The following is a 16,891-nucleotide window of genomic DNA, read 5'->3' on the forward strand; positions in this document are numbered from 1 at the left end:
TTCCTTAAGAACTACCAAACTTCACTTCTAACCCAAATGCAATTCTTCACATGCCATCAGCCTTTGCTTCATGCAATAGCTGCTTTTCAGGGCACTAAACTCAGGCACAATGTTTGCAACCACATACTTTGTTTACTTTGCCTCTGCCCACCACAGCTTTTTGTGAAGACTCACAGTTTCATAAAGTTGTCATATGTGATCGTTATTTCCCTATTTGACACTTCAAATTGTATAACATCTCTACAGATCATCATAAGAGAGAGAGTTTAACTAGAAGAGTTACAGTACCTTCATATCCAAAAAAGCCCCAGTTTCCTCAGAGGGAGGTGGGTGAATGAATTTAGCAGGCAGCTCATATATCTTCCTGCTGCTGGGGCCTTGGAGAAGTCTAGATTTAAAGAGACAGATGGTAGCTGCCTTTAAGGGTGAATTCCCTCCAAGATTTCCACCAGGAGGAAGATATTGTTCTCAGGAGCCACCAGAAAGGAGCCCAAGAGTGATACATCCATGGGGAGAAGATGGAATCAGAGAAGCGAATCCCCTGTAACAGAAACAGGCCAATTGCAAAGGTAGTGCAGGGAACGGATACCCCTAGTCTCTGGGGCCCTACCCCCTCACAGCATCTGCCTCTTCAGGGCAATGCCAGCGTGTCTGGTGCCCCCATCTCTGGTGCTTCATTCACTTGCAACTAACAACCACTTTCAAAAGAAAATTCTAATCACAAATTGCTTCCACTTGCAGCATCCATATTCAAACACAGGACCAAACAGGACAATGGGGATTGTAGACGTTGCCTCCCTGCAGCGTTGTTATAAACCTCTGGGGTTGATTTGGTGTTTGCATGGGTGAGTGACTGGTAGCTCTGGATGCAATTCAGGCACAATTTGGAGAGGAGCAGTTCAGACCTCTGACACGCAGCTCTGCCACTGCCCCTCTGACCTGACCTCAGCAACTCTTATTATTCTAGTGCTCCCCACACAACTCTACTCATACACCTTGATCTTGGTCCTGCAGCCCCCTGCGATTCTAGCGCTGGGCCTGTCCAGGACAATGGCACTTAGCACAATGGTTTTGTTATGTGATTGGGCTGAGATGCCAGTTTCATGTATGTATAACTTAACTAGGCTCTGAAGCCATTAATTGAACAGTTTGTGAATTAACCCACCTTGCCAGCCTTAGTTCTCTCCCCTCACCAACCTGAGATGACTTCGCCTGGCTCTCCCCTTTAATGCCATTTCAGATATGGAGCAGGTGTTCACCGGTGCCTACTGTACTGAGCCATAAAGAGCAGGGATCACCTACTTTAGACTGAGAAGCCAGGCATAATGGTCATATAACTTTGTATGGGCTTGTGTCCTGTGACCTGAGGGCAAGGTGCTCAGAATAAAGACTGCCCACCCAAGGGAACCCATGGAAATAAACACAATTTTCTACATTGCCCATATTACAGTGGATGAAAATCTCCCCCACCAGCTATAGAGAGAGAAACACAGAAGAACCCCAATGAACTCATTAAGACAGGTGTTAGTACAGCCAAGAGCAAATCAATAATGATTGGACATGTGGCAAATCATAGTTTTTTTGCTCAAGTGTGTCACTCTTCTGAATTCAGTTGTGGTTCATTGTGCTAACCCCCAACAGGTGCGGGCGATGTTTAACCGGGTCACATTGCCCACACTCCAGTTCCATCAGATGCTCTCCTGCAATTCAGCTGCAGTTAAATCATCCCACCTGCAAGCTGAGGATTAGTGGTCATGGGTATGGCAATGGCCCATCTGTCCATCTAATCAATCCCCCTATTGATACCTTACAGAATCATCATACTGAGCATCTGATTGCCTTATAGAAAGTGCAACAAAGCAGCACCATCTGAAGCCAATTTGAATTGTGTCTTTTGTTCCCTCCTGCCTAACCTGTGTACTGCAGGAGGCCCTTTACCTCAGTAGGGTATGGCTACACTTGCAGCTGTACAGCGCTGCTGTGGGAGCTATTGGGATGACAGGACTTGCAGCAGTCCCTGCTAGCACAGTCACCATCTCCAGGAAATAATGGCAACTTGCTGACACCAAAGGATCCAGTTGGATTCCTGCCTGGAGGAGAAGGCAATAATCTGGAGTCCCCTCGGTTAGCCCCTGGGAAGTGCAATTTCCAGTGGGAAATAACATAAATGTCTATCACTGAATTTTGACCTTATTTTGCAGCAGGATTTTTTTTTTCAGCAAATCTCAGAAACACTTGTGAGATTGTGCCAATGTTATGGAAGCTCCAAATTGAGTTTAGTTTTGCAAGATTTCACTAATTCCCTGCCAGCTGAGGAGCTTCACAGCCCCAGCTCATAATGCTGTATGGCTACAAAGTGATTAGCCCACATCCTAGTGAAACAAGTGAACAACCCTTCTGCATGTGAAACAATCCCTGCTGCCATCAAAACCTGGGAGAAGCCGGCTAGGGAGACCACACTATCTGAAAAGGCCTTTCTTTAGCTGGAGCAGTCTCTAAATAGCTAATACCCTACTGATTGTCTAACCCCACCCAGATGATTTACAGCCTCTGACTCTGGGGTGTGCCCACAGTGCTGATGTCATGAATGATATTACTGGTCAGCACTGTGGCCCCATTAAGGGCTCCATTCTGTTCCCATAGTTGTCAGTGGCAAAACTCCCACTGACTTTAATGGAGCAGGATCATGCTGTAAGTCAGCAGAAGACTCAGAACTAGCCATCTGAATGAGACATTTTAATTCCAAGTACAATTCTCATCTTATACAAGGTGAGAAGGGCCTCTACTGCCATGTGGCCTCTGAAGAGACCACATGGAGTCTGGTGATACTAGCTTTGTGCTCACTGCCTTGCCAGAGCTGTATCTTCTCTGCCAAATGAGGGACCTCTAAGATAAGACCCTGCATGGAGCACAAATTTAGTCCAGCAAAGTCCTGGACTGTGTTTTCAGCAAAAGGGGCATCTGAGGTTAGATGCAAGCCTGATCCTGGCAGCCTGATAGTGCTGAGCTGCCTCAGAGGGATGCGGCTGCGTGAAACACTTTCACACATTTACAGTCAAATAATGGAATGAGAGCCAAATCAGCAAGTGATTTGATTAGGTGTGATATAAAGTGTATGGCCAGGGATGTTATTACCCTGGGTTTATTACACTTGTTAGCATGGCATCAAGGCAACACACAGAGAGTTCACAGAGGTGCTGAACAGAGGGGGAGCCTACTAAATGGAGGGATCAAGTCATGCTGGGAACTTTGTTAGTCTGGTGGTATCAGGTGCCTGTGCTTTTCACTCTGATCTCAACCCTTAGGGATCCTAGCAGCCTCACCCCCAGTCACTGCACCTGGGCAGCACGGAGAAGGAGGGAAAGGGAAAGAGGAAAAGGGATAGAATTGATCTTGGAAGGTTTAAGTGAATTCATATAGATGGACAAATGGAGCCAGGAAGTAATGCTGTTGGAGCACCAACCTCCATCCAAAGGCAGAGGAGGACTCGGGAAGGGTAGGAGTATAAGGGGGTGGGAGGGGAGAGAGATCTTTGGTAATTTAACATTTCTATTCTGCAAAACATAAGAGTACAACACATAACAGAACATTTGTGACTGGTGACTCTGCCCATCCTTGTCCCCATACTCATGCCTGTCCTCAAATCCACTCACCCCTGGCCCCCATGATAAACCAACTGCCCTAACTCTATCTCCATGCTCCCAGCCCCAGGCTCTCTGGTTTATGAGTCTGCAGGACATGGGAAGAGCTGCCTAATACAGCCTGACCTGCAGAGTTAAGGGAGATTTCAATGGGTTCTCAGGGGGTGGGGCATTGTTGCACTGATATGGGGTTCTGCTCTGTCAATGATGATGGACAATTAAATATCAAAAGGAGCTAGCATAATGAAACAGCTTTTGCAAAGGGAAAACATGCCTCACCAATCTATTAGAATTCTTTGAGGGGGTGAACAAATATGTGAAGAGTGATCCTGTGGATATATTGTACTTGGACTTTCAGAAAGCCTTTGACAAGGTTCCTCTCCAAAGACTCTTGAGCAAAATAAGCAGCCATGGGGTAAGAGGGAAGGTCCTTTCATGGATCAGTGACTGGTTAAAAGACAGGAAACAAAGTGTAGGAATAAATGGTCAGTTTTCAGAATGGAGAGAGGTAAACAATAGTGTCCTCCAGGGATCTGTACTGGGACCAGTGCTGTTCAACATATTCATAAATGGTCTAGGAAAATGGGTAAACAGTGTGGTGGCAAAATTTGCAGGCGACACAAAATTACTCAAGACAGTTAAGTCCAAATCAGACTGCAAAGAGTTACGTGTGACTGGGCAGCAAAATGGCAGATGAAATTCAGTGCTGATAAATGCAAAGTAATACACACTGGAAAACATAATCACAACTATACATACAAAATGATTGGGTCTAAATTAGCTGTTACCACTCAAAAAAGAGATCTTGGCATCATTGTGGATAGTTCTCTGAAAACATCCGCTCAATGTGCAGCAGCAGTCAAAAGAACTAACAGAACATTAGGAACCATTAGGAAAGAGATAGATAGTAAGACAGAAAATATCATAATGCCATTATATAAATCCACAGTACACCCCCACCTTAAATACTGTGTGCAGTTCTGGTCGCTCTACCTCAAAAAGGCTATTTTAGAGTTGGAAAAGGTACAAAAATGATTAGGGGCATGAAATAGCTTCCATATAAGGAGAGATTAAAAAGACTGGGACTTTTCAGCTTGGAAAAGAGATGTCTAAGGGGGTGGGATATGATAGAGGTCTATAAAATCATGACTGGTGTGGAGAAAGTGAATAAGGAAGTGTTATTTACCCCTTCCCATAACACAAGAACCAGAGGTCACCTGATGAAATTAACAGGCAGCAGATTTAAAACAAACAAAAGGAAGTACTTCTTCGCACAATCCACAGTCAACATGTGGAACTCGTTGCCAGGGGATGTTATGAAGGCCAAAAGTATAACTGGGTTAAAAAAAGAATTAGATAAGTGCATGGAGGATACGTCCACCAATGGCTGTTAGCTAAGATGGTCAGGGATACAACCCCATGATCTGGGTATCTCTAAATCTTTAACTGACAGAAGCTGGGACTGGATGACAGGGGATGATTTACTTGATAATTTTTCTGTTCATTCCTCCTGAACCATCTGGCATTGGCCACTGTCAGAAGATGGGATACTGGGCTAAATGGATCATTGTTCTGACCTAGTATGGCTGTTCTTAAGTTCCAACTGCACTGGCTGCCTAGCATCTGGTCTAGGTTAGGGACATGCCTGTGACCCGCGCCTTAACCAGTGACCATACCTCACGAGAAAAGCTGCACTGAGTAGGAGAGATGATAATTCCCAGCACTCTCCTGGGAAACCCCAGAGCCCTGCAGCTGAGTGGTTTCCAAGGGACCAGTCAAAAAGAAACACACAAAAGACACCCTGCAGCTGCTGCGCTCATCTTGTTAACATTCCAGATAGTACATAGGCCTGTTGGAAATACCACACAAGTCAGATAGAGTCTCCTGAAGGAGAAGTGAGAGCTGGAACTGGCAGACAGAGGATCTGTACACGCTTCCACATGCTGCCTACCTCACATTCTGAGCATGGAGCTTTAGAACTTTGAGAACCTCCAGCAAGATTACCCTAGGGGCTCTCCATCCCAATAAGAAGGCAATAAGATGAGATTCTTTAAATACAGTCAGAGCAAGAGAAAGACGAAGTCCAAGTCCTCTACTTTGCGGGGAAGGAGAGCTAATAACTGAAAACATCAAGAAGGCTGAGGTATTTAATGCTTATTTTGCTTTAGTCTGCACTGAAAAGATTAATGGTGACCAGATATTCAACACAATTAATATTAACAACACGGAGGAAGGAACTGAAGCCAAAACAAGGAAAAAACTGGTTGAAGAACTATTTAGATAAGTCAGATATGTTTAAGTCAGCAGGTGTTGATGAAATTCATCCTAGGGTACTTAAGGAACTAGCTGAAGCAATCTTAGAACCATAAGAAATTATCTTTGAGCATTCATGGAGGATGGCAGATGTCCCAGAGGACGGCAGAGGTCCCAGAGGACTGGAGAAGGGCAAACAGCACCTGTCTTTAAAATGAGGAACAGAGAGGACCAGTATTATAGACCAGTCAGCCTAACTTTGATACCTGATTATTAAACAATCAATTTTTAAGCACCTAGAGGATAATAGGGTTATAAGAAATAGCCATCATGGATTTGTCAAGAACAAATCATCCCAAGCCAATCTAATTTCCTTCTTTGACAGGGTTACTAGCTTAGTGCATGGGGGGAAGCAGTAGGTGTGATATATCTTGATTTTAGTAAGGCTTGTTTTAACACAGTTCTGCATCACATTCTCATAAACAAACTAGGGAAATGTGGTCTAGATGAAATTATTACAAAATGGGTGCACACTTGGTTGAAAGACTGTACTCAAAGAGCAATTAACTGTTCATTTTCAAACTGGGAGGACGTCTCTAGTGAGGTTCCACAGGGATCAGTCCTGGGTCCCCTACTAGTCAATAGTTTAATTAATGATTTGGATAATGAAGTGGAGAATATACTTGTAAAATTTGCATGACACCAAGCTGGGAGGGGCTGGAAGCACTTTGGAGGACAGGATTAGAATTCAAAATGACCTTGACAAACTGGAGAATTGGGCTGAAATGAATAAGATGAAATTCAATAAAGACAAGTGCAAAGTACTTCACTTAGGAAGGAAAAGTGGGGCAAGGTGGAAGTATTGCTGAAAAGGAATTGGGGATTGTAGTAAATCACAAATTGAATATGAGTCAACAATGCTGTTGCAAAAAGGGCTAGTGTCACTCTGGCTGTATTAACAGGAGTGTTGTATCTAACACCCAGGAAGTAATGGTCCCACTCTACTCGGCATTAGTGACACCTCAGATGGAGTATTGTGTCCAAGTCTCCCTTTAGGAAAGATGAGGAGAAATTGGAGAGAGTCCAGAGATCAAGAAAAATGATAAATGGCTTAGAAATCCAGACCTATGAGGAAAGGTTTTAAACACTGGGTATGTTTAGTCTTGCGAAAAGAAGAGTATGTGTGTTGGGGGAACCTAATAACAGTCTTCAAATATGTTAAGGGCTGTTATAAAGAGGACAGTGATCAATTATTCTCCATGTCCACTGAAGGTAGGATGAGAAATAACTGGCTGAATCTGCTGCGAGGGAGATTTAGGTTAGATATTAGGGAAAACTTTCTAACTATAAGGGTAGTTAAATTCTAGACTAGGCTTCCAAGGGAGGTTGTGGACACAATAGTCACTAACTGACCCCTTATAGGCAGCCTCAGCAGAGAAGCCAAGGACTACATGGGCCATGGAGACTGAACTCACCTCTCACATTAGCGGTTGACTCCACAGGACAGGATGAGGCATACTGATGGTGGGGAGCTGTTTGTGTGTGTGTGTGTGGGGGGGGGTGTGGCGGCGTGGCAGCGGGGAAGCTTGCCATGTCAGTGTACCAGTCCTGTGGATAAATGAGGACTCCAGTGCCCAGGGCTGTCAATCTACACAACAGAGTGAGTTTCTATTTTGTTTGATGACTAATAAAACTGATTTAAAAAATAATGGCAATGTGTGTTGTTAAAATCCCTGCTCAGTAGGGTGTGGGGTTATTGAGTACTTTCCTGCCTTCTCGTCACGCTGTGGGATTGCCCCAGACACCGGGGGCAGAGTGTATGACAAGGAGAGACAACGATCAATGTTTAATATTGCATATTTAAGCAGGCTTGGGCTCTAATCCATCATATCCCCCGGCTTTTCCTAAAATTAATCTTCAATAGCTTATTGAGAACTTCACAAAATTAATATCCCAGCATTTCACCTTAGGGGAAAGTCGAATATGCATGTGAGAGAAACACACACACACAGAACTGAAATGCTTCCCTGAAAAAACTCCTCCTCCAGGTTCTAAAGATGATCTTAAAAAGCCATCATCCAAATTTGTAGGAATCAAACTCTGTGTCTGCCCCACAGGCCCTTCTCATGTCACTGCTGTAGTGCCAGGTAAAGTCATTTCAGAAATTGCATAAGGCAGAGAGAGACACAGACTTCAGGAGCAGCCCAAAGCCCATCCAGGATCCACTGCTGAGCCCTGCCATCCCCTACATGACTAAAACCAGTTGGGGTGGAACATAGCTTTTGATTGCTAAAAAAAACATTTCCAGTCCCATTCCAGGAAGTGTGACACACACGCACACACACACAGCCCCATCAAGTCTCACATGTGTCTTGTAATGGGGATGGAAGTGATTTAGTTCCATCTACTCTAGTAGCAGCTAAATTATTCTCAGCGCCAGTCCAGCGGAGCATGGGGTGGGGAGACAGGAACAAGTAATTTTCCTAGTGTAGATGGACTCTCAGACCTCTGAATGAATAACGGGTTGAGCACCATGGGCCTGAAAATCCATGCACTTTGGTGGTGGTAGACACAGGGGGAGTGAAGACCACTCCCTGAGAATGTTCTGACATTCATATCTGAGGATCATTAGAAGGTCCCAGCTGATCTCAGGTCAACTTTCACTGTGATTGGTGCGTATTAGTGAGACATCTCTGAAGGACAGCCAGAATCCAGACCCCATGTAGCTTTGTAGATTAAAACCAACACCATGAATAGCCACAGAAAGTGAAGAGAAGACTGGTGCTGTCTATGAATCACAGGTGTAATTTGTTCTATATGGCTCATACACTGCTGCTACACTAACCATGCGATAGAAACACCTCAGTCACAAAGAAATATATTTTAAGGTCATAAGCAGGGGCGGCTCTAGGCATTTTGCCGCCCCAAGCATGGCAGGCAGGCTCTCTTCGGAGGCGTGCCTGCGGGAGGTCCTCCGAAGCCGCGGGACCAACAGACCTTGCACAGGCACTCCTGCGGGAGGTCCGCTGAAGCCGTGGGACCAGCGGACCCTCCGCAGGCATGCCGCCGAAGGCAACCTGCCTGCTGCCCTCGCGGCGCCGGCAGAGTGCCCCCTGTGGCTTGCCGCCCCAAGCGTGCGCTTGGCGTGCTGGGGCCTGGAGCCGCTCCTGGCCACAAGGAACCATTATGATCATCTGCATGAGGGTAGTGAGGCAAAACAGAAGCCTCAGAACTTCACCAAGTGGTCCCTGCATCAAGCCCAAAACGTCTGGCTGAGCTAGATCAGATCTTTGACAAAGTGATATCCAGTCTTGATTTAAAGACTTCAAGTGAAGGAGAATCCACCACATCCCTGGGTAAGTTATTCCAATGATTGCTGACCTTCACTGTTAAAATATATGCCTTATGTCTAGTCTAGATTCAGCTTCTAATAATTGGATCTCATTATACCTTTGTCTATTAGACCCCTCTACTGTCAGAAATCTTCTCCCCATGTAGGTACTTAGGGATCACGATCTTAACCTTCTCTTTGTTAAGTTAAATAGATTGAGCAGCTTTAGTTTTTCTCTGTAAGGCAGGTTTTCCAGATCTTAACTCATTCTTGTGGCTCTTTTCGGAACCCTTTCCTGTTTGTCAAGATCCCTGTTAAAGTGAGGATGTCAGAACTGGACACAGGATTCAGTCATGGTCTCACTAATGCCAATACGGTGGTAATAACACCTTCCTTAAGTCTACTCAATATTCCCCTGCTTATGCATCCCCAAGGATTGCATTAGTTTTTAGCCACCAGATCATTCTGGGATCTCATGTTCACTTGGTATCCAGCATGACTCCCAAGTCTCTGTCAGAGTCATTGCTTTCCAAAATACAGTCCCCAGTCCTGTAAGAGTGGCCTACATCCTTTGTTCTTGGATGTATAACCTTGCATTTGGCTTTTGGGTGAGCATATTATGGACCCAGATCCATCTTCACTGTCTGCTCTTGGTGTCTGTACAGTTAAAGGTCAATGTACGCTATTGCGAAGGTTATAGAACTAGCCAGTGGCAGAGCCACACAGAGCACATTACTGTAGCAGGTAACCACAGGCCTGCACACGCTACCAAGCATGGGTGGTGTGTGCACCCCCCTGTTCTGGGATGCTAGCTCTCTGCCCTGCCTCTTCCACCTGAGGTCCCACCCTGCTTCACCCTTTCACCTGAGGCCCTGCCCCACTCTGCCTTTTTCCCCCATTCACCAGCCGACTCACCAGCACAGCCTGGAACCCCGGCTGGCACCTGGAGCAGCCCTGAGACAGGGCCAAGCTCTAATCTTGGGCCACCCAGAGGAGCTCTGAACCCTGCTGCGGCCTGGCCCCAGGGCTGCGGTGGGGAGCATTAGTGGAAGTTTGGGGAGTCTTAGCCTCCCCCAGCCTCCATTACCTGCTGCCCTGGCTACCAAATAGAGGCTGAGGTATCTCTGTCTGGGCACTGCTGATGTTCAGCAGTACCTGAATTTTCACTGTTTGAGGCTGGACTGCCCATCACCTCCCTCCCATATCTCTTTCCTCCCTCTCCCCCGGCCTCCATTGTTGTCTCGCTCCCTGACAAACTCTGCTCATGTGAGCTCGAGGCACGTGCTGGCTAGTAGATTTTAACACACTTGCAATGAGCTCTGGGTATGTTAGCTGCTCTGGCTTATTTTCGAGGCAGCTTGTCTCTGAGACACACGAGAGATGACAGCACACGTGGTGGGAGCAGCACAGCCTGTCGGGTTGTGTGCTGAGGCAGAGCCTCATGTCTCTTCCAATCTGACTGTGGGGCTTGGCAAGCTGTAGAAATGAGAAGAGATGCCACAAGCTCTCTGCACAGAAGCTCTGGGTTCCCCAGTGCACCATCCCACACCCCGTTTGCTCACCATGCTGAGGGACAGATGAGTGACAGCTGCTGCTGTCACTTGTGTCCTCAAACACAGGCTTCCATTCAAAGGGAGAGCTCAGAGGTGGGAGTGGGACAACTGGAGACCCTTGCTGAGGGTGAGTACCACTGCTAGCTGAACTAAAAGAGTAGCTCATACCTAAGGCCCTCAGAGAGAGGCATCTGAGACTGTGAGATAGAAGAGAGCAGCCCACCTATTCACTGCTGCTCACGCTACTCACACACAGGTTCCCTGTAGGTCACATGGAGGTGCCCATTTCATGTGGGAGCTACCTTGGGTTAGGAGTTCATCGCACCCAGAAGCCCCATTTCTGAGCACAATAGACTTTAGAGGAACCCAGTGGCCCTGAGAGGAATTTGCCACAAAAGCCAAATCTGTACCTATGGCTGTGCTGAGTCTTTAACTGGGGAGCTAGGGAGGTTCCCTAAGCTCTGATCTTCCATAGATCCATGGGCAGCACGTAACCGCCCCCCACCCACCGCCGCCTTCGGGGAAGCTAGTCTCCTGGCCCCACCCCTTCCACACGAGGCCTCACCCCTTCCCTGACCTTTTGCTTCCCTTTGCCAACCAGAGCTCCAAGCCCCCCACCCCCAGCCAGAGGAGCCCCTGCCAAATTGCCCCACCTCCCAGGCCAGCCCCAGGCTGCCCCCAGTCCGAAGCTTCAGGCTGCCTGCTTGAGCTGACCCCTGCTGGCTTTGGGGGAGAGGGGGAGCAAGGGCGGAGATTCAGGGTGGAGCATGGGTGGGGCCACGGCCTGGGTTAGGGGAGGCTTAGCCTCCCTTGTCTATGATATTCGCCACTCATGCATAGATCAGTGCATTCCTTCTACAGGGCTGCACCTAGCATAGTGGACTCAGAGAGAGGTGACCAGATGGACCGATTTTCAAGGAATGTGGCACATTTGTGTTTGATTATTTTGAAATCAATTGTTTTGGCTTCAGAACAATCAGCTGGTTTGTTGGATTCCCCATGCTCTGTGACATCTGCCTCATGAGGAGGGACTAGGTCAGTCTCCTATTAGATCTCAAGAAGAAATGCAAGGATCCATGAACATTAAACAGGATTCAGAGGCAGAAATGTGCATTGTTGTGCAGGGGAGGGATGGGGAAAGGCTTGAATGACAGAGCAAATAGCTGAGGGCTGGATGGGAAGCTCAGGACAGTTTCATAGAAGCCCTCACTGGCTTCCTCATTAAATAGCAAATAGGATCAGAGGATCAGGAATCATGGGCCTGAGGCAGAGATTGGATTACTCGGAGCAGAATTAAGTGGGGATAATCTCCAGCCCAGCATCTGTCAGTCAGGACCAGGTCACACTACTTGTTAAATCCACCTGGCATTGGAGAGCTTTGAAAGCCCAGCATCTCTTCATAAAGATGGTGGCCAGAGGGACTGTCTCTGAGGGATGGAGCAAAGGACATGGTGGTGTATTGAAAACTGTGTAAAAATTACCCAATCAATCACTCTAAATTGTAAGGGTTTTCCTGCTCTTGTTTGCAGGCTGTGGGATGCCGTAGGGACGTGTGCAATCCAGGCCTAGCAGCAGTCAGTTTGCAGACAGCCTAGAGTCAGGTGGGGTGAGTTGTTCCTCTCTATTTTAGAGAGCGGCCTGCTTTGTCTCTTGCTGGTTTGAGGTTCCTGGGTGCAATCATGTTGAGTTCTAAGAAATAAAGTGTCCTATTGCAACCTTCCAGCAAGAGGATTTTGTGTTTTTAATCTAACATCTCTATTTCTATGCCATGAACCTAACAGACCGCACTTCTGGCCCCTGCATACCAAAATCAAAACTGAGCTCAGGGCTTCACCCAGTCTGGGCTGTGACATCAATGCCCCATACTAGGCATATTAGTAATAGGGTACAATTTACAGAAGCACTCAACCCAAGTGTATTGATGCTGTCAGACATTTGGTCTGTTCCCCCTCCTGCCTTAGTCAGCACCCAGTGCATGCAAAGGGAGGCCCTTAGGGGATTTGCTTGATTGTAGAGTGTTTAGACAATGGAGAAAGTAAGGTGTCTAGTGCAAGGAGCATTGCCCCCTTTTATAGATGGGAAGCAGGTCAAGTTACGTGCCCAAGCTCACACAGAGAAAAGTCAGTGGTAGAAATGGCAGCAAAGTCTAGGATCTCCTGAATCCCAATCCAATACTCAGTCCAACCGACAGTGTTGGGCTCAGTCACTGGGTCCACCCAATCTCTGTTCAGGGCAGAATTCAGGAAGGGAGGAGTGGAGGTAAGCTTCTAGGGGCTAGTGTAATAATTAGGCCTATAAATGTACCCTAATTGTGAGCTTGTGTGTAAAAAAGGAAGTAGAAGTTTGTAAAATGTCACAATAACTTGTTGATTGGAAAAGATACGAAAGGAAAACAGAGACTAAATTAGTCCAAACAAAAGACCTCCTACTATAACTCAAGGACTGTGTTGAGATCATGTCTGGTAAACAAGAAAAGTGTAGGATCAGAAATCAATGGATCAAAATTGGTTGTGTAAGAAATTAGGTCTAAGTGGTGGACAAAATAAGAAAGGGATGGGCTATTCCACCCTACACTCAATTTTGGGACACACACAAGACTGGGGATCGGAGGGAATTAGTGGACATGAACAGAGCAATTACTGACAAAGTGGGGAAGGAATAAATTTCATCATCATGGCTGCCATCCCCCAAGTTTCCTGGGACTCACTGTAACACTGTTGACCCTCCAGCAGACCAGGCCAGAGAGAGGGTTCCAGATGACGTTGCCACCTCCACAACTTCTGCTGTAAGACTGACTTTCCCCCCCACCTTGTGTGTCCTTTTCCTTCCCTACCCTTTTTCTTCTCTCTCTCTCCCCCTCCTTTTGCCTTGGGTTTCACAACAGTTTGACTTAGCCAGCCAAGACTGTATATTTTGCAACACTTCTGTGAACCTGTGACCAGAGAACTTGCTAAAAGCACTTTCTTAACAGCCCAATGCCGCTACAAGTTGGCCAAGTTTTGGATAGCCTGGTAACAGGCACCAGCGCAGCAAGCAGGTGCTTGGGGCAGCCAACAGAAAGGGGCGGCACATACGGCTATTCGGCGGCAATTCGGCAGCAGGTCCCTCAGTCCCTCTCAGAGGGAAGGACATGCCACTGAAGTGCTGCCAAAGAATGAAGCGGCGGCGGTAGAGCTGCCGCCGATCGAGGTTTTCTTCCGCCCCCCCTCCGCTTGGGGCAGCAAAAACGCTGGAGCCGGCCCTGCCTGCAGGGCCGGTGCTACCATTTAGGCCAACTAGGCGGTTGCCTAGAGCGCCAAGATTTGGGGGCGCCAAAAAGCTGCACCCCCAATTTTTTTTAAAGCATTTCAGCGGCCGCTGCGCTGGGAGGGAGAGGGAGTCTGAGCCGCCGGCAGGCAGCCCAGGGGTTCCCCTGGGTCAGCGCGCCGCCCCAGCATCCAGCCCAGGGGTTCCCCTGGGTCAGTGCGCCGCCCCAGCATCCAGCCCAGGGGTTCCCCTGGGTCAGTGTGCCACCAGCAGCAAAGGGGTTCGGGCTGCCTGTGGCGGGCTGACCCAGGGGAACCCCTGGGCTTCCTGCCTGCGGCTCAGACTCCCTCTCCCTCCCAGCGCAGTGGCCGCTCCATCCCATGCAATTCTTCTCATTGCCAGCGGTGGCGCCGGTGGCTGGGCAGAGCGCCGCAGCTCTGCTTAGCGCACGTGGCACGAGCCTGGCGACGGGCGTGACAGCAGGGCTTCTGGAGCAGAGGTGAGGTGGGGTGGGGAGGTGCTGCATGGCTCCCGGGGGGCGGGGAGCTGCCGCGGAGGGTGGGCACCTCAGGGTAAGGGGGGGACCTGCCACGGGGGGCAGGGGTGGCACTCAGGGCAGAGCTGCCACAGGGCAGGGGTTGAGGGCACAAGGTGGAAGTTTCGCCTAGGGCGGGAAACTTCCTTGCACCGGCCCTGCCTGCCTGGTAAGAGCACGTGCCACGCTTGTGTTTCTCCAGCAGTGAGGTTGTAAGTGAGAGTCAATACCAGAGACAGCCACTGCATGTTCAATCTTTGCTGTTCCTTTCTCTCCACTTGTGTGTGTGCCAGGATGGGCAGGGATGGTGTCCCTAGCCTCTGTTCACCATAAGCTAGGAATGGATCATTTGACGATTACCTGTTCTGTTCATTCCCTCTGGGGCACCTGGCATTGGCCACTGTCAGAAGACAGGATACTGGGCTAGATGGAGCTTTGGTCTGATCCAGTATGGCCATTCTTATGTGTGTGTTTGGCTTGGTTGTTTTCTAGGAAATGGGATCAGACTTGAACAAACAGCAGCAACAGTGACAGCTCTAGCCCATCTCAACTAACGTTTCCTCTTACCAAAAAAGGATAATTACCTTCTTTAATGCCATTGAAAAGACAGTCAGACAGGGGTTCTCCTAGTAAAACTTCTCCCACTGCTAAAGGAAAAGGAAACTAGGGATGTTGTTAAAAGACAGCTTTACTGCAGGCTTTACATTTCAAATATTTTAACTTTTTCCTTCTTTTCTGTATCTTTAATAAATGGTTTCAATGATTTTTAATGTTGCCTTTGCCATGGGAGGCCAAAAATCTCTGTACTCAAAGCCACAACCTTGTTTAAAAGTTAACGTCGGACAGTGACTGGTCATTTTAACACTGACACTCTGGTCCCACAGACCCCACTGAAATTAGTACAATAGGGCCAGGTCAGACCTCAGCATAAATTAAGCCTTATGGCTGTTCTAATTTACATAGGCTGCTTATGGCCCCACTTCTATCTGTCTTAGGTACTTATATAGCTCACATTGCTATAAATGTATCAGTGCCTTACAGTCTTTAAGGGATTGATCCTGGGAGGTAGGGAAGTGCTCTTACCTCCAGCTTACAGATGGGGAACTGAGGCAGAGAGCCTAAGTGACTTGCCTAACAAACAGAAGACATTTGTGACAGAGCAGGAATTGAACCCAGGTCTCTCACAGCATTCTAAACATTGGTCCACTCTTTAGGGCCCTTAGTGGGGGTGGAGCACAGATCACTGAGTGCAGCAGTATGTCCCACCTACAACGCTAGGGAGCAAAGGCAGGGGCAGGCGAGGGTAGGGCACAGCCAGTTACAGCCATCCTATACCATCCAGGGATTCCGCATGCCCACTTAGGGCAGCTTTATAGTCCTTTGCTCTGCAGGAACACTACAAAGGAGCCATGTCTGGGGCCAGGATCTAGCCCCTTGCCTCTTATATAAAAGCAAGATAGGATTTTGTTTTTAAATCATTGAATACCTGAGAGGAAGGTGAGCAAAGTGGCGCACAAACATCAGCAGATCCCTGGAGAGTCAGATGATAAAAGTCCTTGAGCCACAGGCCATTCCTGTAACCTACCCATCAGCATGTTGCAGCCATGTACATGAGCGTTATAGTACATTGCAGGGTAATGGAAGGGACTGAAAGGGGACAGGAAGACATGAAGGTGTGAGGTTGAGACAGGGCAAGGGGAGATGGCAGAGTGCAGACAATACAGGAGCTCACATTGTAACATCATGGGGAGAAGAGCCAATGGTAGGGGAACCAGGTCTCACACTGGGGTAGTGAGAGGCGCCTTTCCCCTGGAATAGCATTTGCAGCTCTAGGCCCCTCCCAGGATCAGAAGATGACAGGCTTGATTATGGAAAGAAGGAGAAGAGCCATTACAAAGAAGGGCAACAAAAATAATCCTCACTTGGGATGATGAGACAAATGAAGAGAGAGCAAGGGAGCTAAATTTATACCATCTGGCAAGGCAGAGACTCAGGGATGGGATAGCAGATTATAACTACCTTCAGGGGAGCAGTCTCCGCTAAAGAGGGGGAATTAGTCACAGGCTCAGATGGCAGCAGGACAAGGGGAAATGGATGTGAATGAACAATGCTGAAGTTCTGTCTCAATGTCAGCAGAAAATTCTGAACAGTGCCAGCAAGTCCCTAATTAGTGTTTGCACCATACCAAATAATAGGTACAGAGGCAACACCCCTGGGAAGGCAGGGGAAGCCCCCTCACTGCAGAGATGCATAAGCAGTTTAGATAAGGTGCTAGAGGAAGCAGGGAGAGGGTGCAGCCTGGATGCCCATGTGTCCCTAATATCTGTGATTC

The 16,891-nt window shown here is 47.7% G+C and overlaps 1 protein-coding gene across 5 annotated transcripts in view; it reads right to left on the minus strand.

Annotated features, from left to right (window-relative positions):
- SLC35C1 (solute carrier family 35 member C1) overlaps window positions 1-16,255 on the minus strand; it is a 94,406-nt gene extending 78,151 nt beyond the window's left edge. For 4 of the 5 annotated variants that reach the window (XR_005598215.1, XM_039537883.1, XM_039537881.1 and 1 more), the window contains exons 1-2: window positions 16,046-16,255; window positions 15,144-15,206 (exon numbers count right to left, since the gene is read on the minus strand). The gene's annotated coding sequence lies outside the window, so the exon portion shown is untranslated. The remainder of the gene's footprint in view (window positions 1-15,143; window positions 15,207-16,045) is intronic. The other variant, XM_039537886.1, reaches the window with a different exon arrangement.
- Between the last annotated feature and the right edge of the window lie 636 nt (window positions 16,256-16,891).

The sequence above is a fragment of the Mauremys reevesii genome, linkage group 4, assembly GCF_016161935.1.
Source record: "Mauremys reevesii isolate NIE-2019 linkage group 4, ASM1616193v1, whole genome shotgun sequence".
Classification (NCBI taxonomy): domain Eukaryota; kingdom Metazoa; phylum Chordata; order Testudines; family Geoemydidae; genus Mauremys; species Mauremys reevesii.